This window comes from Atractosteus spatula, chromosome 10, assembly GCF_055471065.1.
Source record: "Atractosteus spatula isolate fAtrSpa1 chromosome 10, fAtrSpa1.hap1, whole genome shotgun sequence".
NCBI lineage: Eukaryota > Metazoa > Chordata > Actinopteri > Semionotiformes > Lepisosteidae > Atractosteus > Atractosteus spatula.
Window position 1 is genome coordinate 20,119,294 of NC_142715.1, and position 27,513 is coordinate 20,146,806.

At 40.6% G+C, this 27,513-nt stretch overlaps 1 protein-coding gene and 1 pseudogene across 1 annotated transcript in view; one reads left to right on the forward strand and one right to left on the reverse strand.

Annotated features, from left to right (window-relative positions):
• LOC148825697 (uncharacterized) overlaps nt 1-27,513 on the reverse strand; it is a 221,745-nt gene that overhangs the window by 129,858 nt on the left and 64,374 nt on the right. The gene's annotated exons all lie outside the window — the stretch shown is intronic.
• Nucleotides 495-27,405, forward strand: LOC148825706 (uncharacterized; annotated as a pseudogene).

Consider the following 27,513-nt stretch of genomic DNA (forward strand, 5'->3'; position numbering starts at 1 on the left):
CTGAACTGCCTGGAGTCTGAATTCTGCTTTTTAACAAAGTGGTCAAGACTACAGGTCTCAAGGTTGAAGGGACAGTTCCTGACCAAGAGACACCGACAATGAGGAAGAGAATAACAGCAGCTCAGCCTAGCAGTGGGAATGTGGTACCAGGAACATGAGGTTGAGTTTATTCCACTGACAGGTGCTGAGAAGCATTAAGCCTGTTTCTCTCTTCTCATCCTCTGAAGTAAAGACACAGTGGACTCTGACTCTGGGTGTGATCAGTTTCAGAGTGAAATACCAACAGGATGATTGCACTGGACTGCACACTCTCCTAGAGTGCTGTTCTTAACTGGATTGAAGAGATTATCTCTCCTTTTTCAATTAACGTCCTTCTACACTCTGCCCCTGTAATAGTATAGTACTACAGCATGACTGCTGTTATTTGAAGGCCAGTAAATGAACACAGATTTTTAAGATGAAATTCGAGTCACTGGAAAAAAATTCTGACATGAATGAAAATCATGAGCATCAGGTAAAACTTTGTAGTTATCATGATGCCCAAGACTAATTCCCAGATGTTTACGTCTTTAAGTTTCTTTCATAATGACTTTTAAGTTTTGACTTTTGAGCAAATTGGTCTCCTGTTATCTGTGGAAAGCTTGGTCTCCTCTCATGTGTATCCTCCCCGATGCTCCTGTCTCTCCTCCTGTTGCAGTGAGACCCAGACTCCAGCCCAGCCCCTCTTAGCTGAGACTGGTGCTGGGAAGAGCGCAGCAAGAAACACCATCCTGGGCTCAGAGGAGTTTCCCTCTGAAGCCAGCAGCTCCATGGTCACTCAGGAGAGCCGAAAGAGGACAGGACAAGTGTCATGGAGACAGGTGACTGTGGTGGACACTCCAGACTGGCTCCACACTGGACTGTCTGAGGATGACAGGAGACGGGATGTGGGGCTCTGTGTTAACCTGTCTGCCCCGGGACCCCACGCCTTCCTCCTGGTGACCCCGCTGGGCCGATCCTCAGGGGAGGAGAAGAGGACACTGGAGACAGTCCTGGAGATATTCGGGGAGAGGGCCCTGGGACACACCATGGTCCTGTTCACCCACGCTGATGAGCTGACCAGCAGTACGCTGGAGGAGTCTGTGCACACAGGCAGCAGGGAGCTCCAGTGGCAGCTGGAGAAGTGTGGGAACAGGTATTACGCCCTCAACAACAAGGACAGGGGCGTCACTCAGGTCACAGAGCTGCTGGAGAAGATAGATTAGCTGGTAGCAGGAAACAAGGGTAGCTACTACAGCACTGAGATGTACAAGGAGGCCGAGTCCCAGATCAGACAGAGACAACTGCAGATCCTGAGGGAGAGAGAGGAGAGGAAACAGAGGGAGGAGGAGAGACTGAGGGAGAAGCACCAGAAGGAGCTGCAGAACTACCTCCGCAGGACAGAGGAGGAGATCCAGACACGAGAGGACAAGATCAGAGCGCTGGAGGAGTGGATAGCAGAGCTGCAGGAGAGGCTGAGGGAGGAGAGGGATGAGGGGAGGAGGAGAGTACTGGGGGGAAAGCTGCGCAAAGAGAGAAGAGAGACAGGATACAGAGAGAGAAGCAGGAACTGAGAGAGGAGCAGGAGAGGGAGAGGAGAGAGAGACAGGAGATACACAGGAGGGAGATGGAGGAGCTCAGGCAGCACTATGAGGAAAAGGCCAGAGAGGAAGCAGAGAGACCCCTGGACCTGGTGCAGCAGCATCTCAGCACAAGAGCAGTGATATTGGGAGCAGAACTGGGGGCAGCAATAGGGGCCTTAGCAGGAGCCTTGAGGGGCCCAACAGGAGCAGCAGCAGGAACAGTGATAGGAGCTGCAGCAGGAGCTCAGATAGGAGCTTTACTGGGAGGAGAAACCAGAGCAGCACAGACTCACACATTTGAGCAAACACAGCCCGCAGACACACACAGCCCACAGACACACAAGAGCACACACAGCCCGCAGACACACAGGAGCACACACAGCCCGCAGACACAATCAGCAGACACACACAGCCCACAGACACCCAAGAGCACACACAGCCCGCAGACACACAAGAACACACACAGCCCGCAGACAGTAGAGAAATACAGCAGAGAGACTGAGGAGTTGAAAGAGACTGTAGAAAGATACAGAATAGATATGGAGGACCTCAGGCAGAGTTATTTGAGTGACAGAGAGATACAGACAGACACTGCTGCAGGTCAGTCGCTGATCCACACAGTCTTTCCCAGCAGGAGAAGAAGACTGGATACTTCCTGGACACAGAGTGAGGACTTTCCACTGAAACACTGATCTCTTCCTTGTAAGAGATCTGACTCACTGAAAACCTGCTGTTAGTTTCCAATGGTATGAAAAGTAATTTAAAATTAATGTTGCATTTTTATCTTTTTGTATATGATATATGATGTATGTATATAATTCTTATTGCACTTACTTATATAACAGTATATATGTATATACGTGTAACAGCAATATTGATACTCAGATGTTTATATTCAGTTATGGTTCATCCAGTGTAAAATACAGGGTCTTCTTCCTTCACAAGGATGAGCATGGTGGGGAACTGCTGTCTGTAATGATTCTCACTAAAGCAAGTGTGTTTGTCCTGATGAAGACTCTGCTGCTGAAATGTTAACAGTTTATTAAAGATATATTTTGCAGTGTAGAGTGTGTGTTCAGTTGACTCTATTGCTCACAGGGCTTTTTCTCCAGACAGCACCTCTGTAATTTTGGGGTGTGCTTTCTTTCCTGTTCTCTCTGTATTGTGGCTGCCTTGAACAGCACCCCAGTTCTTTATTAAAGTCTAAATTATTAGTTTAAATTGAAAAACCTTGGGGTGATTCGAACAAACTGCAGTATGTCCAAAATTCAGCAGCCAGAATCCTGACCAGGTCTAGTGCAAATGATCCCATTACTCCTATCCTGGAGTCCCTGCGCTGGCTTCCTGTCAAATTCTGTGTGGACTTTAAAATCCTCATGCTCACCTATTGTATAAGGCTCTGCATGGCTTGGCACCTCAGTACCTGTCTGAACTATTATCGCCCTACTCCCCACCTCGCAACCTTCACTCTTCTAATTCTGGTCTCCTAACTGTCCTCCAAGCCCATCTTCACTTTATGGGTGACAGGGCCTTCTCCTGTTATGCCCCCAAGCTCTGGAACTCTCTCCCCAAGGATATCAGAGAGCCACCTTCTCTAAACTCCTTCGAATCCAGGCTCAAAACCCTCTTCTTTAGAAAAGCCTTTACTTAACTGGTTCCATTCTTCACCACTCTGCTTTTCTTAGTACCACCATCCATGGTCTCCTCTATATATTGTAATTGTGTTTTATCTTGTGTATTCTTCTTATTTATTGTTGTTGTCATTCTGTAAAGAGCTTTGAGAAGCCACCTTAAAAGGCGCTATATAAAATAAAGTTTATTATTATTATTACCTGTGATTTTGTGTGTTTGACTGATGGGCAAAGATCCCAGACAGTGACTGGATCCCTGGATCTCTTGAGTTCCACCAGCAGGATCAGGGAAAGGATTCCACCAGGTGGATGCTGCACATTGGTCCTGGTGGAGGGGAGACCCCATTACCTGTAAAGCGCTTTGAGTGGAATGTCCAGAAAAGCGCTATATAAGTGTAAGCAATTATTATTATTATTATTATTATTATTATTATTATTATTGTGTGTAAACATCTTTTCGAGGCTAAAAAATTAACTGGGATACTGTTGATATAAAAAAGTGAAATATACATAATAATAATATAATAATAAACTTTATTTTATATAGCGAATTTATAGGTGGCTTCGCAAAGCGCATTACAGGATGACAATAACAATAAATAAGAATACAACAATAAATAAGAAGAATACACAAGATAAGACACAATTACAATTACAACAATACAACAATAACAATAGAGGAGACCGTGGAAGGTGGTACTAAGTAGAGCAGAGGGGTGGAGAATGGAACCAGTTAAGTAAAAGCTTTTCTGAAGAATAAGGTTTTGAGTCTGGATTTGAAGGAGTTTAGAGAAGGTGACTCTCTGATATCCTTGGGCAAAGAGTTCCAGAGCTTGGGGGCAAAACAGGAGAAGGCCCTGTCACCCATACAATGTAGACGGGCTTGTGGGACAGTAAGGAGGGCAGAATTTGAAGAGCGGAGGTTGCGAGGTGGTGAGTAGGGCGAGTAGAGCCTTATAGGTGAGCATGAGGATTTTAAAATCTACGCGGAATTTGACCGGAAGCCAGTGCAAGGACTCCAGGATAGGAGTAATGTGAACACTTGCACTAGACCTGGTCAGGATTCTGGCTGCTGAATTTTGGACATACTGCAGTTTGTTCAGAGTAGATTTAGATACCCCAGCGAGTAGAGCATTGCAGTAGTCAATTCGAGAGAATACAAATATGTTGATCAGCTTTTCAGCCACAGTTAATGATAGCATAGGGCGTAGTCTTGCGATATTTCTAAGGTGAAAAAAATATGTTTTTGACAGTATGCTGAATATGTGGGTCAAATGTTAAGCCAGAATCAAATATAACCCCAAGGTTTTTCAATTTTGATTGAAGCTCAAGTAGAGAGCCATCTACAGATAGGGTTATAGTACTGGCTTTACAAAGTTGATGGGGGGTACCAATAAGCATGACTTCAGTTTCGTCACAATCACATAGCTTCAAACTATCAACCTCTGGGTTATGGACCCAGCACGCTTCTGCTGCGCCACTGTCATAGATTCAACAAACCTACTCTATCTTTACTTTCTAAAAGTGCACCCGAGATGAAAAGTCTAAACGGTAAACGCAGACGTCACTTTGAGCTCTTGGTCTTTCATAGTACAAATCATCACACGCTGCTCTACATGGGCTTGTCTTCAAGATCGTTGTGAACTAAACCTTCTGCTTTCTGAGGCAACTAATTCTTTCGTCGTTAATTCCCAAATCTTCAATGAGAATCAGTGAAACGAAAACCAAACACATCTACACACTCGCGTCCTAGCGTGAAAGAAAAATGATGGAAGCATTTGAGAAATAACAAGAGTAGTCTGAACAGCTCCAGTCTATCAACTGCTCTACAAAGTGATCGCTACCTCCACACCCGGTTTATAACACTGAAAACAACTCAGGAAGCACAGCAAAGTTCTAAAACCAGCGAATGCATCTGCATACATAAAACGTCAATTTTTCAAAAGTAAAATCTTCAGCTTTGAAATATTGTCATCCATTTATTTTCGTTTTTCTCTTTTTTACATAACATGCTTTCGAGAAATAAACTGTCTTGTAATTAAGCCTGCATTAGAAAATGTGCATCTTGTTAAATTAAAATCGGCACATCCCAGTGGGCGAAAGATGTAGAATATACGACTATTAAACGCATACCTTAGATGTATAAATGTGCTCCGTAACTGCTCTAGAATGAAATTCTAATATAAGTCTATCGTTATACGTCAATTATACGTCTATGGTTATATGTTCATTATACGTAAATGGCTGGAATTCTATTATACGGATAAATTTAGAGGACTATTACACATATATATAGTTAAAGGTCTATTATACAACAAAGATAGATTTTATAGGTGTAGAAACTAATAAATAAAGCCAATGATTTGTTTTAGAAATTTATTCTGAAAATATACAATTATTCACACCTGAAAAATATGTAGTTCAAATTATACATTATATACAATATTGTAATCAACAAATGGCTAATCATCATATAAAACACAACTAATCAACTTCAGTTACAAATTCTAGTAACATGGCAATATATATATAGTAATGACAAACACAAACTAATTACATGAACACGCTAATATTTAACTCAAAACCACATTTCGATTCAAATATAAATTTTAAAATTTACAACTTCTATATTTCCGAAAATATTATTAATGTAGCACAAACGCTACTTTCTAATAAAGACAGAAAGAAACTGTTTGTTTTGTGTCTCATAGTGATCCTCCTCTCGATCCTAATGAAATGTTTAATATGATCCCTCGAGAAAAAAAAGGAGTCAATTTCCACCTGGAATGATTGATGCCCCATCATTTTGTAATATCCCCGGAAGTTTATACAGTAGAATCCTGGTTCGTTGTTTAAATTCAAGGTAAACAAGACTAAGGAAACGAGTTGGAAACTTGATGTCGAACTGGAATTTAAATCACCCGGAACATTTCACTACATTCAGCAGTACGTGCCAGACAGTCACACTTGCTATCAGTTCGATAGATAAGTTATTAGCGCAGGGGACTGTAGTAGAAACAGTGGGGAATCCTTAGGTCGCTGGTTCGACTCCGGCTCGAAAAAAGGTGCTTTTTGTGTACTTCAATCAAACAGTTAAAATAGCCAATCTTATTCACCCAGACGTTGATCAAAAGCTCAGTAAACGACGAAGCAGAGGCTCTTGTTCCGAATTCAGCTCATGTCTGATTGTCTTGTTTTGGCCAAGATCTGATCTTTGAATTCAGGGACTACTCTGTCTGCTTTGTACAGTAATTCAAAAGTAGATACAAATGTCACGTTTGTATTGTAGATATAATGGTGTTCTCTGTTTTTAAAGGATAGGTACTTAATTGGCTTTAAGATTTGGTTTTGATTTTGTATCGTTGTATTATTAAGTTTGTGCTTTTTGTGTTTTTAACGTATTGTGAACTTATTTTTTAAACAAATGCTTACAAAGGCAAACAAGGCACACATCTGTTTATACCAGCGGTGAATTGTACATTTTTTAAAGTACAAGCTACTGGTCACTTTTGGGAGTATAACAGGTTCGATATAAAGTGGCAAAAATATAAAAGGGGAAAATACCCCAGGCTGAGTGTAAAGGGCTCGTTGTTTTCTTGTTAAATACGGCGTATTGTGCACGAAATGTTGCAGAAACACAATCTTTAAAGTGATATCTTCCCTTCCTCTCGTGGAAATCACACGATGTGAGCAATTGTTTTTGTTCTTTTTTTCAAGTTGCGATCCCAAGAGCATCAGACGCACAGTCTGACAGTAACCAAACCAGGATGGATTCTGCTGGGAGCCGGACTGAGCTCATTCTCACTCCCTGTGCTAAAAACAGAATTAACTCTTCCCCGAACATCGCCACAGCTGCTAGATGGTGTTCTGCATCTTACTGCTCCGGCAATTGCTTTGACGAAAGACAGATCACTTGTGCGCTTTTAACCTTCTCGCAGCTACAGGCGAGACTGGCGCTCGCTATATGAAGGCACCCGCTGGTACACATTCTCTAACTTCCACAATCGCGACAGACTTCGCTTTAAAAAAAAAAAGTAGATATAGCCCTGAAAAAAGCATTAGCTTTATCAGTTTTTACATTAATCTATTTTGAATCAAAGTTTGATATTTTTTTATTTTTGATTGCATTTTACATTATAATAATAATAATAATAATCATCATCATCGCTTACACTTATATAGCGCTGTTCTGGATACTCCACTCAATGCGCTTTACAGGTAATGGCGACTCCCCTCCACCACTACCATTCTCCTGAATGATCACAGAGAGTCAGGACCTCGGTTTTACGTCTCAGCCGAAGGACGGCACCTGTTTACAGTTTAGTGTCCCCGTCATTGTACTGGGGTATTAGGACCCGCATGGACCGCAGGGTGTGCGCCCAGCGACAAAAACCAGACGTGTGTCGGGCTCGGCTGCGAGCAGGACAATGACATCACAGGGACAAAGTAGAGGAAATCAAAACGGTTCTATAAAAGACCTGTATCATCTTTCGGTTTGCACTCTGGACTCTAAATCCTCCGATCCGATTTTAAATCTCTTTAATACCTGAGCTGCGGCTTCTTCCGAGTACTTATTCGTATACTTATTATGTGTAGGTGTATAGATGAAACCTTCATATATTGTTCAGTTTAAATCAAAATGCTTTACTAATACAAGAGAGAAGTATAGTATGAAGGATGTGACAAATTTATGATTTCTTGGAACAAAATGGTTTTTATTTGCGTTCGAAATGAAGCGGAATTTTAGCGCGACACACAAACCCTTTGCCTTTTTAAGAGTGATTTTTAAACAGACAAAAATATAGAAAACGTGTTTTTTTAGCCCTATAATAGCAGGGTCAGTGACGTAATGAATAACGCGTCAGGCCTCGCGTCAGAAAATTATAGGTTCGACTGCCGTCTGGCTTGTTGCGTTTATACCACTTACATTCTTTTATATAAATGAACTGCACCTGAAAGCTATAGAAAACACTTTGGGTAAGTTGTCTGCAGCCTCATGCGAATTTCGACAACTTACCCAAAACACTGTACTGTCTGGAGATCAGCTCCAGCTCTGAACTCAATTGCAATGAAAAACCATGCGTAACAAAACTGGAGAACAGCTGAACTTGCGCTCAGTTCGGTGATGAGGGTTCAGAACTGTCGTTGTTGTTATTAGCACGAACTGCACAGGCTCTGAATCAGACCATGTCAATTAGTCTGATCAGTGTAGGACACGTTAATGTAGAATTATTAATAGGTTTGTTAGTTCAGGTTTACCCACCTGAACTAATGTAGAATTATTACTTGGTCTGTCTCTTGTTTGTATATAAATGAATGTCTCTGACAACTTAATGTTAGTTTTACAATGTAGGTCAGGCATTGACATATGCATGAGTGTACGAAATGTCTCACTCCTGATTCAACTCATGTTCTATAGGAGATTGGCGATTCCTCCTGTTTCTCGTACAACCATATCAGAACAGAAACCCATGTCACCCAGCTGTGATTCAAGATCGACTCGCATCTTTATCCCTTTTTTGTTCGTGATCATTATTTTCTTTAGTTATGATCAATATTGAACTTTTTTGAAATGAAATGACAATAATCAAACACGCAGGCAGATTTTTGAAAAGTATTCGGAATTGACAGGGTGCTCCTTTGGAACAGTCGTCAGAAAATGTGAGAAACTGAAAGTTATGTAAGCTCTCACACAAAGCATTGAAGATTGGAATCTGAGTGTAAAAAAGCTACCCGTCTCCCAATGATAGGCAGGGATACACACCATGACTCAAATAGACTCAGTGAACTTTAACACCTATGATATTACGAGTGCTTTGCACGTGTCGAATTTCAAGAAGGAACTACTACAACAGTTGTGGACATACAGTAATTCATTACCACCGGCAAAGTCCAATGCCGGCAACTTCTGAGAAAATAATGTTCACTCATGGAATTTGGTCTTTGAACGGCTGGCGGGAAAATTCATTTATACTCCTGTTGCACCCTCAGCTGAAACATGTTAAAACAACAACGCAGATTTGTTGGAGAACCTGACAAGAATTATTGGGTTAGCATTGTATGTATTCTGGTATATTTGCTTTAATTTTAATATAAATGTAAACATGCATGCTGTATAATCTATTGTAATTTTAAAATATGTTAGCTGAGGATGCGAGGGGGGGTATTATACCTTGTGAAACACGCAAGGAACTGTAAAAAAGGCTGTTATTTGAATAAAATTGGCGATCACAAGAAAACCACAATTTATGTGGTATTATCATCAATATCCTTCAAAATCTATGTTCAAATGAAGGATTTAAAGAAACTATGAAAAAAGCAACAGTAACAACAGAGGATTTTGATTTTTGCTCTTCAAGTCAGTAGATCGACATAGAGTTGCACCCCTACAAACAGCACAAAGGATGAAACCCACCTCTTTCGTTATTGCTGTTTGTGCCAGTGAAAGTAGCATTTGTGCTATTGAAAGCATCTCGGAAGATGAAGGTGCAGTCACTTCCACATGTCATGATATCACTAGATCCGACGACAAGAGCTGAAGCCCCCGGCATTTTCCAAGCCAGCAATGTGAGGAAGATGGATATGGAGGAAGGTAGTGTGGCCGAGCGGTCTAAGGCGCTGGATTTTAGGCTCCAGTCTCTCTGGGAGCGTGGGTTCGAATCCCACCGCTGCCGAATGTTAGCGTTTTAAGACCTGCAATACGATCAGTAAAAGCGCTTTTTGTTAGGCTGCAGGAGGTGTTTAGAGATAGACTTTCTAAAAGACAGGCTTAACATCAAGGCAGAAAAAATATTTTGTTTTCTCAACAGATATTCTCTTTGGCACGTTCAGCTTTATGTAGGGAACAACATCTGCCGAGATCACGTTTGAGGCAGTGCACATGATAGTGTACCGGCAAGTACATTTAATATTGGCGGTGGTGGTGAGCTGCTTTTGTCTGTGAAACTTTTAATTCTTCACGCCGAATCGTTGGCAGGGGTAATAGCTTATCTTTGAACATAGCGCTCCATCAGAAATACTTTGTTCGTGCTCAAAAGAGATCAGAGGATTAACTTCATGAATTCACATAGCATACCTTACAGGAAAAAATTAAAAGGGGAATTGATTGTGCTTCCTGATGTTGTTCCTGTGGTTTCTTTGGATACAGAGGTGAATGTTCTTTGACGTTCTGCTAGAGTATCCACTGGGTGGGCTTTATCAATCAGCTCGGATAGGTCATCAGTGCTCCATCTCCGGAAAATAATCAGCACTGTCGTTTTTTCCTGTGCTGTCTTTTAAAACATATAAGATCACGAGTTTACAGATTTCTCCAAATAACAACTATACATTTTAACCCAGCGGTTAGCATTCCTTCAATCCAATAGTTTTACTCCTGGTAAAAAGCAGCGAAATATATAGAGAGATGATATTCAAATATTTCAACATTCTTATTGGATTACCTGTATGGATATATCGCTCAGAATTCCTAATATGACTTTGAGTTCAGTTTTGCTTTACTACTTTCAGAGTCTTTTATTGACCTTCCTGAAGCAGAGAAGTGACATAATCACAAATGCGACCTACCTGTGCTGCTGTTTTTGGTTAATAATGATTAAAAAAAACAGCTCTTGCATTAAGAGCAAGAGCAACCAACACGCTCGCTGGTTGTGTTTGGTATTTTCCAGGGTGCTCTTCCTCAGCTGCAAAGTTATTTGGAGAGCAAAAACCTCTGAGATGGAGTCTGAATCCGTCAACAACACAGGAATTCTAAGATCGCACTGCCGTCTTGTGTACAGAGATCTGCTTTTTCCTTATAGAGTTTTTTGGTATTTAAGAACACGTATCCTACCTTGAATGCTAGTTTCAAAAGATATGTTACCGGATCACAGATTTTCTTGAAAAGATTTGGGGATGCACTTACCGGGATTCAAACCCGACTCAATTATTTAGAAGGCACCTATACCACCAATGCACTTCTGAGAAACACTGGCACATTTCCGCAATCCTCCCTCTCACCTACAAAGTTATGAAGAGACAGACGTCCAATGAAAACTAATTTGATTCACTCAAGGCTCCGCTCTTTTGTTGTGATGTCATTTTAATTAATGTTAGCTGTGATAAGATGTCGTTTCTGTCTCTTAAAGTTTAAGTCTGCTCCTTTCTTCCTGGTTTAGAAATAACATGTTTCATGATTGTTTACAAACACCACTATCAATTATTTGTCCAGCTCTAACGCCTGTGTGCGTTGACAAGGCATCTCTAAAGGACATATTAAATAACATGATCCTTCCTGTTACCATTCCTGTGGTTGGAGCGTTGTTTCGCCCTTTTTCGTTCTTCTACATTATTTGCAGACAGGACTTTATCACTTGAGTTGTACAAAACAAGTCGGTCCATGAAAATCATCTGTAGTGCTGTTGTTCTATGCGTAGTTTAATCAAGATAGTCGAGTGAGGAGGTAAAAAACGGATTCATTTTAACCAATCTCTGGAAGCTTCGATGTGGTTATTTTTCCTTCCTTATTTCTTCATTCCTATGAATTTACTCTGTAGTAAAGGAAACACAAAAGTGGGAAACTGCAGGCATCCTTTGTTAGTGGCGGATTGTGTTCAGAGAGCATCAGCACTTCTCAGTTCTGTTAATAAGTCTTTTGGGGATATACCTCAGTGGTAGAGCGCATGCTTCGCATGTATGAGGTCCCGGCATCTCCAGGTGCTTTATATTTCTGTGCTCACATTGCAATCTTCTGTAGAATGTGAACTCTTTGCTCATGTTCATAGAGAGCCAAGTTCACACAATTAAACTCAGGCACACTTGAAGTGCTACGGTGTTGCTCTGCTGTTTTAAATGTACCTCTAAAGCATTTAGTTCTGTTAACTACCAAATGATTTGAACTAATTTTATGTCATATTCAGGAAATCCAGAGGTCTTCAGACATGTCGTGGCTGTTGAAGAAGACACCTTTTGAATCTCACCCGGGATTTCTTGAGAGATCATTCAGTAAACGAGTCCTCCCTCTGGACACCGCACTGAGCTGAAAACTGTGTGAATTCCATTGTACAACCGAGAAAAAAATTGATGGACCAAACAACGACATTTGATGATTACAAGAAATTCAAGAAACACAACAGTCCGAACACAGGTTTGAATCCCAAACGCTTAATTTAAAAGACAAAGCGAAGGATACGACCTGTAAACTCTCTTCGTGTCTTACAGTTTATGATATAAAAAAATCTTACTTTCAGAATAATTTCTTGCTGCTGACTATTTATTGAATTTTAACAAAATGTTTTTTAATTTTTAACAAAAAAGTGTGCACACTTATAGAACCAAGGCATTGAAAGTTTTTTTAATTGTTGTTCCAAAAAATGTTCCATTTGTTTTCGTTCTTAATGTTGTTGATTAAAAGATCTTATTAAATGCAAAAAAATCTGAATGTGAAAAAAGGTCAAAATGCTATTGAAAAAATCAGTAATGTGAGGAAAGATGAATTGTGGGAGCCCCTTACCTCCCCATGTCATGCTGTATTCCTCACTCATTCTACTGGGAGTGGTGCCGTCGCTTCTGGATAAAGTCTGTCAGTAGACATTCCAGACGGGTCAGGTACTTTATGACTGCGCTTCGGCACAAGAAGAGACATGTGACTTGCGAGGATCATGACAGTATCATTCACCGGCCAGAGCCCGGATAGCTCAGTCGGTAGAGCATCAGACTTTTAATCTGAGGGTCCATGGTTCAAGTCCCTGTTCGGGCGTTTGTGTTTTCCTTAAGTGTATTGTGAATTTAATTATAAATCGTATTTTATCTTCCACTCTTCTAGCTGTACTGTCGATATTTTAAAAGTTAATCACTTGTATTTTCTTTAGTGTTTCTTTTCACAAACCGAAAATGTTCAAGACTATTTTGTCACCACACTCCACGTAGATAATCACAGGAAAAGAAAAGGAAATGCAGTGAGGAGCTCACACAGTGAGTACTCTTGAATACAACAAGAGGAAAGGCACACTGTACATCTGCGGAACATCACGTCCGAGTTTACAGTGACGGCTTCTATTTCCACTGATGAATGAGACAGATTCATGAGGAGATCCTACGCACAACTAAGCGAACACATCGCTATTTCGGTCTGATGTAGAGGCTCCATTTGTGTCAGCAGTACTATAAATGTAAGTCTTATACACTTTCAGGGGCTGCATCTGTAGCGCTTCATCTAAGAAGACTGTTTTACTTTACCACACGGTTACATTCACCCACCCAATTTAGTCTCAGAATACCCAATGGCTCAATAACCCTGTTTTCCCCTGGGAACCACCAGTGTACAGTCCCGTTCCATTCAAAAATATAACAAATATATTAAATTAATATATTCAATGAACAAATATATTTAATGAACTGTGTAACACAAAACTAAAACTGTTTTTCGGGATGGCTGAGTGGTTAAGGTGTTGGACTTAAGCCCAATAAGCAAATGTCTATGTGGGTTCAATCCCTGCTCCTGTAATTTGCTTTTGAAGTGACAGAACACTTTGAAGATTTACACTCTATTAAAATATGTATTTACTAAATTTCAGTTCTCTTCACTCCCTGGGATAACTGAACTCTCACTATCACATACTTAAGGCTTTACATGCATTAGCTGTGATACAGCTCCTAATAAAGACAGAATGAAACTGTATCAATAATAAATGACATGTTTTAAACAAACGTGTATTGATAAACTTCATTATTAATAAAAGTGGTGTGATGGGAAAGCAAATTAAATATTACAATGATATTCCAAGCAACTGATGTGTGCCGGAACCAAATGTCATCCACTGTGGGCTTTGTAAATTGTTTAAAAATTGTAAGTGAAGTTGAGATAATTAACAATTTGTTGAATCCTGCAGTTACAGATTAAAATGTGAGAAGATTTTCTCTGGGTTTATCTCTGTCCGAGTGCCTGATGTGAATATGCTGAACGCAGTGTCTTTGATTTATGTACTCAAACAACCACAGAATCCCATTCTTATTCATCCTATGGTTTGTCAAACGTGATTTTTTCAAAGTGGGTGCGATTTCGTTTAGTCTTTCGCTCTTGTACTAGAGCAGTAATGTTTCTAGACGCGCATGAGCATGGTATAGCAGGCTGACAGCAGGAACACGTGGCCCACAAGCAGTGACAGTATCAGAGGTGTCTGCAGTATGTTGGTTTGTGAGCAGCGATAAAATAAAATGCCGAGGAAGCAGGTGTGCCTGCATTAATAAAGCTCCATCAAGCAGAAAAAGTAACAGAAGAACCAACCTAAATCCAACAGAAAGTTTCTGCAGCTGAAATCACAAGCAGAACTGCTGCAGGCTTGAACTCACAATCTCAGCATGACTCCACTATGTACTGCTATATAAGTACGATGCACTGACCAACTGTGCCACTGGAGCTGTACAATGTGCTTGTTACATGTTACATGTATTTATTGGAAGGTTGCAGAAATCAAAAATCACTGATTTCATTATCTGCATGTTTAATATCCAGGAGAGAGAACTCCTTCAGGTTCTACAGCTCATAAGTGCACTTTAAGAAGTCTGCTTTTGTGAGATGGATCTCCGAGGTGCAGCTTTTTTCTTATTACTAAAGATACCTCTACATTGTAAACTATTTGAAGACCTAGAAAAAGGAACATGGGGTTAGTTGAAATAAGCACTGAATGGGTTAAAACCCACGCTCTTTGAATTGGTAAAGCGATGCATTGAGGAGAATAAATCAACATACTGTATTCACACAGGTCACTCGGCCACGGACAAGAACGATCAGCTACCACTATCATTATTATTATTATTATTATTATTATTATTCAACCATTTGGGGAACAATACAGTTGAACAATCCCACTGTTCTTATGGCAAGAAAAATAACATGAGACCACTGTAAGAGGACGAGTGTTGTAATTGTTTGAACAATTGATTTCTATTTTTCCCTCTTATGGGCGACCCTGTGGTATTTCTTTTTCTCTTCGTTGTTGTGCACGGGCTAGTTCTGCAGCGATATTTGCCGCAGAAATTTCTGCGCAGCTCCGTATTAAATCTGTTCTCAACTGCAATGGACAGAAGACGACTCCAGTAGATAGCTGTGTAGTTCTGTAGGACCACACACGTCACAGTGATAGTGCGGCTCTTAATGGACTGGTACACAGACCACATGAGAGGCAAGCAAAACGCTTTTAAAATTCCAAAGGCTCACCAAGTCAGAGGAACAGCAATGAACTGAAAAGATCTGTTACAGACGTCTATGTCAACCTCTTTAGAGCTATAAATGCCATTTGTTTAATTTATCTGTAGATTAACACTCCCAAGTAACAGCACTTTACAGTATATTAATGTTAATTCCGCTGGTGGACATTAGCTGGTGTTTTTTGTAACAATTTGTTTGCTCTGCTGTAAGGAATAATAATAATAACATCACTTTATTAACCCTTTACAATTTATTGCATTAAGAATGATCTTTTTGCATACCCCAGCTTGTTCTCCATGAGACACACAGATAAGGAGAGAGCCTGGGGTCAGAGCACAGGATCTGCCATTGTATGGTGCCCTGGAGCAGTTGGGGTTAAGGGCCTTGCTCAGGAGCCCAGTGGAGTAGGATTCCTCTGCTGGCAGAGGGATTTGAATGAGCAACTTTCCAACCACAGGCACAGATCCTTAGCCACAGAGCCACTGCTCCACCCCAAGTATGTAAAGTAAAGTATAGTAAAGAATATACAGTATATAAAGCGCGCAAACTTAAATGTTCAAAGTTTTCAGGCTCTTTAGCATTTTCCTTCACATATGGAAAAAGTTCAATGTGTTCTTGTCACATTTCTCCAAGTAGATAATCTACACAAGAGCGCATGTAACAGTACAGGACATACAGTGAGGAATTCGCGCAGCTTTCAGCTCAGTGCAGAGTCCAGAGGGAGGAATCGCTCGCTGAACGATTTCTCAGGAAATCTCGGTTGAGATTCAGCAGGTGCTTCTTCAACAGCTACGACAAGTTGGAAGACTCATTGAAGTCTGAAGAGATCAGCCTCTGTGACAGAGTGTCCAGTGACACTAACTAACTGTCCTACTGTTCTCTGCTAACGTAGAGGGTGAATGTTGATTTAGGTGAATGTAAGGTTTCTTTCTTGTAAAATATTTTCGAGCGTATTTTTGCTGCTGAAAATTAATCTTGTGTATTTGAATGAATTCTGATATTGTCACCTAATTCTATACATTGTTTCATCAGACTAGAACATTAAGAGGAGCTCAATTGCATTAATTAATTGCATAGTGATATTATTTCTTGCCGTTTAAATACTTCAGTCAAAACTGTAGAGAAGTTGCTCCTGTTTTCACCATTATAAGAACTGTGATGCACCAGTATTATTTACTCTCATAAAAGTATTGTAATTGTATTGTTCTGTTCTGTTACAGCCTTGAGTGACACAAATCTTCTCCTTTACTGCACTACACTTCTCCAGAGGCCAGTTCAGCACACAAGGATCCTCAGTCAAACAAACACTGCAATCATTTGATAAATGCCATTTCTCATCCTTTCTCTTAGTGTTGGTGCTACTATTGTATGCAAAGGAGGCGACTTGACAATGAAAGGTGTAATCATCTTAAAGAGAGTCTTCATGAAGGTGTGTGTCGGCAAGCTCTCCTCTGGCAATTGACCGGGCTTGTGAAGAAACCAATCTCATTCAACAACCATACAAATTGCACAGCTTAAGGCACATGAAGCACAATTCGTGGGCTAATTGACACAAAACAATGTCACTTCACATTATCCACAAAGCTGTTTTGCTTGTTGACCACCTCTTCCTACATTACAGTGAGCACATACTGTTCCTTCTCTATTATTTTCCTTACTATTTTACTGTCCCTTTCCCCCATGTGGAGATGTATACACAGCCAAAACCCCGTGTTTCGCCCTACGTTTGTGCCAGTTTTACAATCGGTGTAGGAGCCTGCCTTACAGAGGTCCAGTGGCACAGTTGGTCAGTGTGTGGTATGCATGTAGCTGTGCACAGTGGAGTTATAATGAGGTTGTGTGTTCAAACCTTCCCTGGAGCATTAAGTCTTTTGAACGTTTTCCACCCTTAAAACGTTCATTCGCCGTAGTAGTTTCACTGTGACTTTGCAGGTAAAATATTCTTAATGAGAATAATATTTCATATGCAATAAATAACTGAACTAGAAAATATTGGAGAGAAATGGCTAGTCACACTATTTGCAGAAGGCACTCAGACAGAGAAATGTCCTGTCATTAAAGAAAATTCATGAATAAGAGGAGTGACATCATTGCAAAGGCGATATTTTCTGATGTCTGTCTTGGTTAATAATCATTTGCATGGGAATGACTTCTGTCATTATTACTAATACTGATAAAAACAGAGAACTCACAGCTCTCTGGAAGTTGGCCTGGACTCTAGAAAGTGTTTTTATTTGCAAGCGGCTCTGGAACTCAACACCTGTTGATGGGTCACTTCTGTCAGACACATCAGTGGAACCCAAGCCCACCTACACACACATTCACACACACTGACAGATATACTGTACACCTACACTCTCACACACATTTACACTCACAGACACATCACACATTTATACACACAATAAGACACTCACACACTCACATATATACACTCACAGACTCACAGATACACAAATAGACACTATATACGCACATAGACACCTACATACACTCTTAGGTACAGACACACTATAACTAACACTAATGCAGATACTGCTAATATTACAACAGTAACACAATCACCAAAACTTACACTATCATTGTTACTAACACTGACAAAAACTACTACTAGACTAATAATACTTATAATAACAGTAATACTCTCATGAAAACTAACATGATGATGATGAGTGTTAATACTCTGACACTAACACTATAAGTATCACTAATATTACATAAATACTAGCATTAAAACTAAAACTATCAGTAATGCTATCATCATTAATACTCACATAGACACACTGACAGACATGCCCACACATACACTTACAAATATAAAACTACACACTGACAGACACCACACACTCACGGACACAAACCATACACACACATTCTCAGGCATGCATTCACAGAAACAAATAGACACTATGCATACTCATAGACACACACTTATAGACACCAAACACTCAGAGACCCCACACACTCACACACTAACAGACACAACAAGCTCACAGACACATACCTACACACTCACAGACACACAGACACCACACACTTCCAGAAACGCACCCACACATGCACAGATACCACAAACTCACTTACCTACAGATACACTATAACACAAATATAAATACTACTAATACTACAACAGTAACACTATAATTATAATTAATATTAACATGAATATGAACATTAAAACTAAAACAATCAGTAGTGCCACTGTCATTAATACTCAAATGAACACTAGCATTAAAACTACCAGTTGTAATCTCACTAATATTAACATGAAGACACTGATATGAGTATTAGTTGCTGCTCGTGACGTCACACCGCTCTCTGTGACAAATGCGAGACACTTAGACACGTGCAGTGACGGGGCGCCTGTCGCCGTGGTTACCATTCTTATGATTTATAAACACTGGAAAAATGCATTTAAACTGTTACTTACATACATTTATGAACTTGAAATATCATTTTCTAGCTCTAGGATACAGTTACCTAAATAATAATATGAATAATCATTGTTTAATTTCGGATTGAATATTATTAACCCTAAACGCACTATGGTAATTGGTCGATACAGTCTTTATTAACTGTTTTCTAGATACTTAAACAGGGTCAAGAAAAGAATCAGTACTCACCAATCGGTGAAGTTAATCGATTTTTCTACGGTTCTTCAGTTGAAATAATTGGTTGTCAATAGATAAGTGATCAATAACTCCTCCGTGCGCTCCGTGCGCCTCCCGCGCTCTTTCTCTCTCTGATCCCGGTGCTCTGGCTGGTGTCTGTGATGTCACAGCGCTTATTCAGACAGAGCAGAGCGCGTCTCTGCTGCTTTTGTGTGTCTTTTTTATGAATGCCAGAGGTACTCGAAATGTTGCAAAAAGAAAAGCGTTTTTTTTTGTTTTGTAAAAAAGTGAGTGCTGATTTTTATTTTATACAGGAAACGCATGCATGTTGAAATACTATTTACATTCTATAAATAACTGAGAAATAATAAAGCAAGGAAAACATGATATATGTAAAAATACAATTTGATCACATAATTTACTTCATTACCTCTGGTGGTTATATGTTTTTTTTCTGTTGTGTTTTTTTCTCTTGTACATGTTTCTTAATCTTCTGGTTGTAGTTAAATTTGAAAATTCTATACGTTTAATAAAAAAAGTTGTAAAAAATAGCGCATCTCTGCTGGAGGAGACTCCTGGTTTTCATACAAATATAAGATCTCCAAAAAACTAAACCGGGCTGTGAAGAGAGGCGATTTATAACAGTTGGAGAAGGAGAGCGACAAACCAAGGAATGAAAATCATTAAACAGAAAAAAAATAGTTTACTTCACAGATTAATGCATTACAAAGCGTACCCGTGTGGAGCAGTAGAGAACGAGCACAAGTCCCTGAAATAAGCGCTTTTAAGGGTTTTACACGAATCTTCAGAGTAAAAGAGCCAGGAGGATCAGACTCCTGATCCTGGAGGTGTATACTGGTTTTATTTCCACCAAGCTCTCACTTCTATAGGTAGTCTGATGATTTCACTTAACTTTATAACTGTAACAAGACTTCATCTAATTGTACATTTATAAGACTGTCTGTGAGACACTTGTGAGAGCAGCTGAATCCCAGGGCTGGTGTGGAATCACACACAGACAGATCTTCTTCTGTGTGATCTGAGTCCCACTGCTCAGAGCTACAGACTGGTCAACTGGTCACTATTTTAGTCACGACCATCGGCCTTTGGCTACTAATAATCAATATACCGATCAGAGTGTCAATACTGGTGTTTATTACATAAATACAAAAATAATTCCACACTCACTTGTGTTATAAAACACTTAAAAAAACATGTTTGGAGGCTGATATACATTAAAGAAAGTAATACTGAAGGGCTGGAAGTCCTGGAAAGGGTTTATTGAAGTTTCTTGCTTCTGCCCTGGAACAGAGCCCACAGCTGCCAGATCAGTGACCCCTGAGCCCAGTTCACAGAGAGGAGAACCAGGAGCTCTTTTATGTCTCTAAGAGGGCTGGGAGAAATGAGAAAAGGGGGAAATGTGACTTGAGTCCAGGCTGTTCTGTCTGATATTGTTCATGTAGCAGTACTGATTGTCTGAATATCTTGTGGGTCTGGATTGTGAGGATAGAGAGCAGTACAGCATTGAGCTTCTGTCTGAGTGTGATTCTGAGCTGTGAATCTGACTGAGAAGAGAATAATGATTTTTTATTCTGCCTCTGAGAATTTTTCTTCTTTGCCAAGTGGTGTTACATCCCCTTCAGATACTCTGCACAGACTGCCAGAGTGAGAGAAGAGGAGAGAGAGATGGACAGATTAGAGCACACAAAGCGAGAGAGACATACGTCTTGATTTACTTTGAAGTAAGTTTCAACGGTAAACGCAGACGTCACTTTGAGCACTTGGTCTTTTATAGTACAAATATCACACTGTGCTCTACATGGGCGTGTCTTCAAGATCGTTGTGAACCAAACCTTCTGCTTTCCGAGGCAACTGATTCTTTCGTCGTTAATTCCCAAATCTTCAATGAGAATCGGTGAAACGAAAACCAAGCACATGTACACACTCGCGTCCTAGCGTGAAAAAAATGATGGAAGCATTTGAGAAATAAGAAGAGTAGTCTGAACTAGAGTAGTCTGAACTGAGCTCCGGCCTATGAACTGCTCTACAAAGTGATCGCTACCTCCACACCCAGTTTATAAAACTGACAATGATGCAGGAAGCACAGCAAAGTTCTAAAACCAGCGGTTTTCTCAAAAGTAAAATCTTCATCTTTTAAATATTGTCATCCATATATTTTCGTTTTTCTCTTTTTCACATTACACGCTTTCGAGAAATAGACTGTCTTGTAATGAAGGCTGCATTAGAAAATGTGTATCTAAATTAAAATCGGGTTTATGACTTTTGCGTTATTCAGCTTTCTTAGCGCTTGGGTCTCGATTCAGATATTGCAATGAAAGCAACAGGGGAGTAAGTTTTCCTTTTCTAAATCAAAGGTGATCTGCTCACAAGGAAGTATAAAAACTTCAGCGTTTACTTTTTGAAGACCGCAAATTGTCGAAACACTGTTGCTTCATAAGCTAATAAGTAACGTTTCTGAGCACGCATTGTATTACTCATGCTGTTATTAATAAAAAAAAAGCTTAAATTCACATAATGGAATTTGGACGGCTCAAAGTAGTCTATTCCTTGTACAACTTTAATATTTCATTCGGGTTAGCTTAATACACGGTGTAACCCGTACCTGCAGCAGAATGCTGTGGCACATTAAGCCGTTTTGTTTATTGGTTGTAAGGATTGAGGAGCGTACTACAAATCGAGCAAGCGAAAAGAAAATTAAACAGGAGTCACTTTTTGGATTGCTAATCCATTGTGCTCTGCTCGTCTAGGTTCAAATCCCATCCTTGTCATGGTTAAGGCCTGAGACGTGTGTGTTTTTTCTAAACGGTGTTTGCATTTGTTTCCTCTTCTACTCTTGTACTGGAGCAGTAATATTTCTAGTATCACAGGCTGACAGCAGGAACATGTGGCCACAAGCTGCAGTACATTGGTTTGGGAACAGCAATAACTTTCCTGTGGAGACAGGTGCGCCGGTATTAATACAGCTCTTTCGAGCGGAAAGAGTAACAAGAACTGACTTAAACTTACCAGTTATGTTCAATAGCTAAAAACACAAAACCAACCTCTTCAGTGGTTGAATCTAAATTACAGAAGCCAATGCTGCCATCAAGGGAAAAAAAAATCTTGAGTTAGGTAGTTTTGAGACTAAATATCTGACTTTCAGTTTGAAACGGTACAATGGATTCCAGGGCACATTCGTTCTTAATTCATATATATGAGTGTGATAATGGTTGAAACTGTGTTTACATGAGGTACAGACGGTAACCTTTTCATTCCGAGAAGAAAGTCAGTCTGTATGCATTTCTCAGCGTGCACATTATCAGGAACACTAAACCCACAGTGCCAGCAAACCTTTCGATAGTCTGTAGGTACTGCCATTGCAAATGTAACAGGTTGTTCATACACACACATGATATCGTTGCTATCTCGCAATTAGGAGATAATTTTGTATTTCTTAATTAGGAGAATTCTGTTTTTTTTTCCTTGGTGGCAACAATGCACTTCCGCAATAAATCATAGACTCTGCTTTCAAAATAGCTGCACCAGGCACTTGGACACAGATAAACATAGGGATTTAAAATTCAGGAATATGAATGGTCAATTGCTTACAGTTGGGTTTTTTACGTTTCGTGTTTAGCGATTTGTATATCAATCTTTTAACAATTCATTAAAATGCTAACAATATATCAATATATAAAATAAAAACAACAGCACCGTTAAATGCTGGGGAGACGGGTAGTTTTTTTTTTACAATCAGATGCCAATCTCTAATGCTGTGTGTGAGAGCTTACGTAACTTTCCTTTTCTCACATTTTCTAACAACTATTCCTAAGGTGCACCCTGTCAACTCCTAATACTTTTTAAAAGTCTGCCTGCATGTTTGATTATTGTCGTTTTATTTAGAAAAAGTTCAATATTGATCATAACTAAAGAAAATTATGAGTAAGAATAAAAATGATTGTATGAGAAGCAGGAGGAATCGCTTCTCTCCTATGGAGCATGAGCTGAATCAGGAGTGAGACATTTCGTATGCTCGTGCATGTCAACGCCTGACCTACATCGTAAAACTAAAACTAAATTAAAAACTAACATTAAGTTGTCAGAGACATTCATTTATATACAAACAAGAGACAGACAAAGTAATAATTCTACATTTACTTATCCTACACTGATCAGACTAATTGAAATGTATGAAAGCCCGTTTCCGCGCTATGGTATCTCAGAATTCCGACAGCTGGCAAGGCCTGGGTTCGAGCCAATACAGTGAGGCACGAACTAGGGTGGGAGCGACGAAGGCACAAGCCCTAGAACCCGAATCCGTTACAATAACAAAAGGACAGACAATGAAATATGGCTATTTCGAAGTCGCAAATGTGAGATATAAAGTCGGAATTCTGACTTACTAAGTCGGAATTCTGAGATACCATAGCGCGTTTTTTTTACTCCCTGGCGCAAACGGGCTTCCATAGGTTCTCAGTGCTGCGAAGCAAAACCAATCTCCGAAAAATCAGACAATTATTATTTCCAGTCTGGAAAAATAGTCCAGTCCAGTCTAAAAATAATTTTTCCAGTCTGCTTCCAGTCTGAGGCGCGACTCCGTGAAGCCGCCTGAACACTTTCCCGTGTGTATCTGACCTCAGCAGAGGAGTTCCACGCAATTTAGACAGAATTAAATCACCCACACGTGTAGATTTGGCTCAGATGAATTTATTGTTCAATTAGTTTCTAATTTCCAAGGACAGTGTGTTAAACTCGCTGCCAGACAGAGTACGGAACATGCGACACGTCCGTCCACACTTTCATTTATCGAGGGGGGTGTTCTATCAACATGTACCGCAATGAAAATAATTTTACTATTTTTCACGTGTAATTGCATGTCACATTAAAATGTGTAATACAAGCATTTCTTTGCTTCCCAGTAAAGAAATACTGATCAGCTTTTGACATGATCTGATAATAATTGTCTGTGATTTAAGCCATCAATCCCTGTTAGGCCAGGATGAAATTCATATAATGAAATTTCATCTAATGACATGACAACATAATTTTACAGAGGGACATATTATCTCAGTAAAACTGCACTATCTCTTCACTCCCCTGTCCTTAGGAAATGGGCCTGTTTCATCAGAGCTTTACTGGAACTGCTGGTCAGACTGCAGTGAGTCTGTGGTTTGTGCTCCTCTGAGCTCTTCCAGCACAGGAAGCCAGGCTGTACTGTGAGGCTGTGGGTGTCAGTGTGATGTGGCAGCTGAGAGCTGAGCTGTACAGGAAGACACATAGGAGAGCCCAGTGATCAGAGCTCTAGTGCTATACAGGGTGACCCTCAGTGTTCTCCTCTCCCTACACAGCTATCTCAGTGTGTCTCTCAGGGCTGAACAGGAGGGGCTGTCAGAATGGAGGCTGACTCTCAGAGCTCCAGTGTCAGTATGAGCAGAAGCCCTCAGACCTGACTGCTGCCAGAGCCTCTGAGCCTGAGTGGCCATGAGCACTGAGCTCCTCAGCAGCTGAGAAAAGCCTCCTGTCTCCTGTGGTCACAGTGTGGTTGAACACCTGCACTGTCTTCCTGCTCCTTCTCCTCTCTCTCCCCCATCCTGTCTCTCTCGCTGTGTATGCTCTTATCTGTCTATCTCTCTCTCCTCTTCTCTCACTCTGACAGTCTGTGTAAAATATCTGAAGGGGATGTAACATCACATGACAAAGGATAAACATTCTCTGAGGTAGAATAAAAAAACAATCCCTTCTCAGTCAGATTCACAGCTCAGACACACACAGAACTCTGGGTCCCTCAGTACTTTACCCAGACTCCTCCGTACTGAACAGACAGTAGCTAATCTTCATACTTTTCTCTGTCCTGACAATCCAGAACCAGAGGACATTCAGACAATCAGTGCTGCTACATGAATAATATCACACAGAACAGACTGGACTCAGGTCACATCTCCCCCTTTTCTCCTTCCTCCCAGCCTCTTAGAGACAGAGCAGAGCTCATGGTTCTCCTCTCTGTGAACTGGGCTGAAGGGTCACTCATCTGGCAGCTGTGGGCTCTGTTCCAGGTCAGAAGCAAGAAGCTTCTATTAACCCTTTCCAGGACCCCCAGCCCTTCAGTATTACTGTCTTGATTCATTGTCTTTACTGTAAGTCAGCCTCCAAACCTCTGTCAGAAGTGTTTGACTGACAATTGAGCAAAATGTGATTATCTCTTATTATTACTGTAACGCATACGGCCTCCATTGCTTGCAAGAGCTGAGCTGGCTTACTGCCCTTCCCTGTGAATAGCAGGGGCCGCAGCCACTGGGCTGAAAGGAAATTTCTCTTTAGCTCAAGAGGCTGGGTCCCTGTTGAGTGACGCTGGAGGCCCAGGTTTGAGTCCCCCATGATGGGGGGCCGACCTGATGGGGCAGTGGCGAGGGTGCACACGTGAATCCCGTAGTGTTACGTTATTTTTACTTATTTAATGAACAGCAGTATTGCCACTCTTATCAGTGTATTATGATTCTCGGCAGCAACAGACCGATGGTCGTGTCTACAATAGTGACCAATTGACCAGTCTGTAGCTCTGAGCAGTGAGACTCAGATCACACAGAAGACCTGTCTGTGTGTGATTCCTCACCAGCCCTGGGATTCAGCTGTTATCGCACGTCTCTCATAGAGAGTCTTATAAATATACAGTTAAAGAGAGTTTGATAAAAGTTATACAATTAATTAAATCATCAAACCAGCTGAGGAACTGAGAGCTCGATTGGAAAAATAACCAGGAGATTTACTTAAACCTTCTGGATCAGGAGTCTGATCCTCCTGGCTTCTATTCTGTGAAGGTCCGTGTTAAACGCTTAAACGCGCTTATTACAGGGACTTGCGCTCTTTGTCTTTTACAGGAGTATGCTTTATAACGCGTTAGTCTGTAGTAAACTACTTTTTTCTGTTTCATCAATTTGATTCCTCGGTTTGTCACTCTCCTTCTCCAGCTGTTATGCATCAACTCTCTTCACAGCCCGGTATGTTTTTTTTTTTTTTGGAGATGTTATATCTGTAAGAAAAGCCCCCCGGGCCCCAGACGGGAGTCTCCTCCAGCGGAGACGCGCTCTGCTCTGTCAGAAAGAGCGCTGTGACGTCACAGACACCAACCAGAGCACCGTGATCAGAGAGCGAGACTGCGGAAGGCGTGAGGAGCGCACAGAGGAGAGTTATTGATCACCTATCTATCGACAATCAATTAATTCAACTGAAGAACCGTAGAATAAACGAATAACTTCGCCGATTGGTGAGTATTGATTCTTTTCCCGTTCTTGACCCTGTTTTAAATATCTAAAAAACAGTCAATACAGCTTGTATCAATCAATTACCATAGTGTGTTTAGTGTTAATAATGTTCAATCCGAAATTAAAGAATGATTATTCAAATTATTATTTAGGTAATTGTATCCTAGAGCTATAAAATTATATTCCAAGTTGATACATTTATGTAAATAACAGTTTAAATGCATGTTTCTGCTGTTTACAAATTATAAGTATGGTAACCACTGCGACAGGCGCCACATCACTGTGCCCGGCTAGGTGTCTCACCTTCGTCTCAAAGAGCGTATTACTAATACTAATACTAGTGTCTTCATGTTAATATTAGTGAGAGTACAATCAGTAGTTTTAATATTAATGCTAGTGTTCATGTGAGTATTAATGGTGATAGCGCTACTGAGTTTTAATGTCAGTATTCATCTTAATATTAGTGATAATTATAGTTACTGTTAGAGTACACTAGTTAGAATACACTAGTAGTCATGTTAGTTTTAGTAATAGCATTACTGTTATTATTAGTATTATTAGTGTAGTAGTAGTTTGTGTCAGTGTTAATGATAGTGTAAGTCATACTGGACAGTTCTTTCTGGGCGACATGCACTGTGCAGATCCCGCCACACTAAGAGGTGAGTGGGTCTGTGCATGTCGCAGCGCTTCCTGCTTTCACTTCAATGTGCATCCTTATGTCGAGTCGTGTGCCGTGCAGATGCTCTGAAAGTGAGAGCAATGAAAAGGTGTACGGCGCTGTGAAAGCCAGTCCTTTCTCTAAGGAGGTATAAGAAGAGCGACTCCCCATCAGGGAATCGAATGCTGGTCTCCCGCGTGACAGGTGGGGATACTCACCACTATACTAACGAGGAAGACATCACTTTTTTCGACCACCCGCATCGTGTCCCGACCCACCGTGCTGGAAGCCGACGCGTGCTGTGATTCCTTTACAGAGCAGAGGTGACAACCGAGGAGCCGAGAGATCATTTCAGCATTTGGCAGCAATACAGCATTTCGAAAACACAAACGACCAACTCGGAATGACTTGCTTTTAACTCTCTCAAAGCTATCTTTGTGCAAGACGACTGCGCCGCCTAGCAGATACAAATGGGTTGTGGCATGAAAATGCAAGCGATGTTTATTTTTTGACAGGATAGGTGCAAATGGAGAACATTCTCATTTGTCAGTCTCTGTGGCGCAATCGGC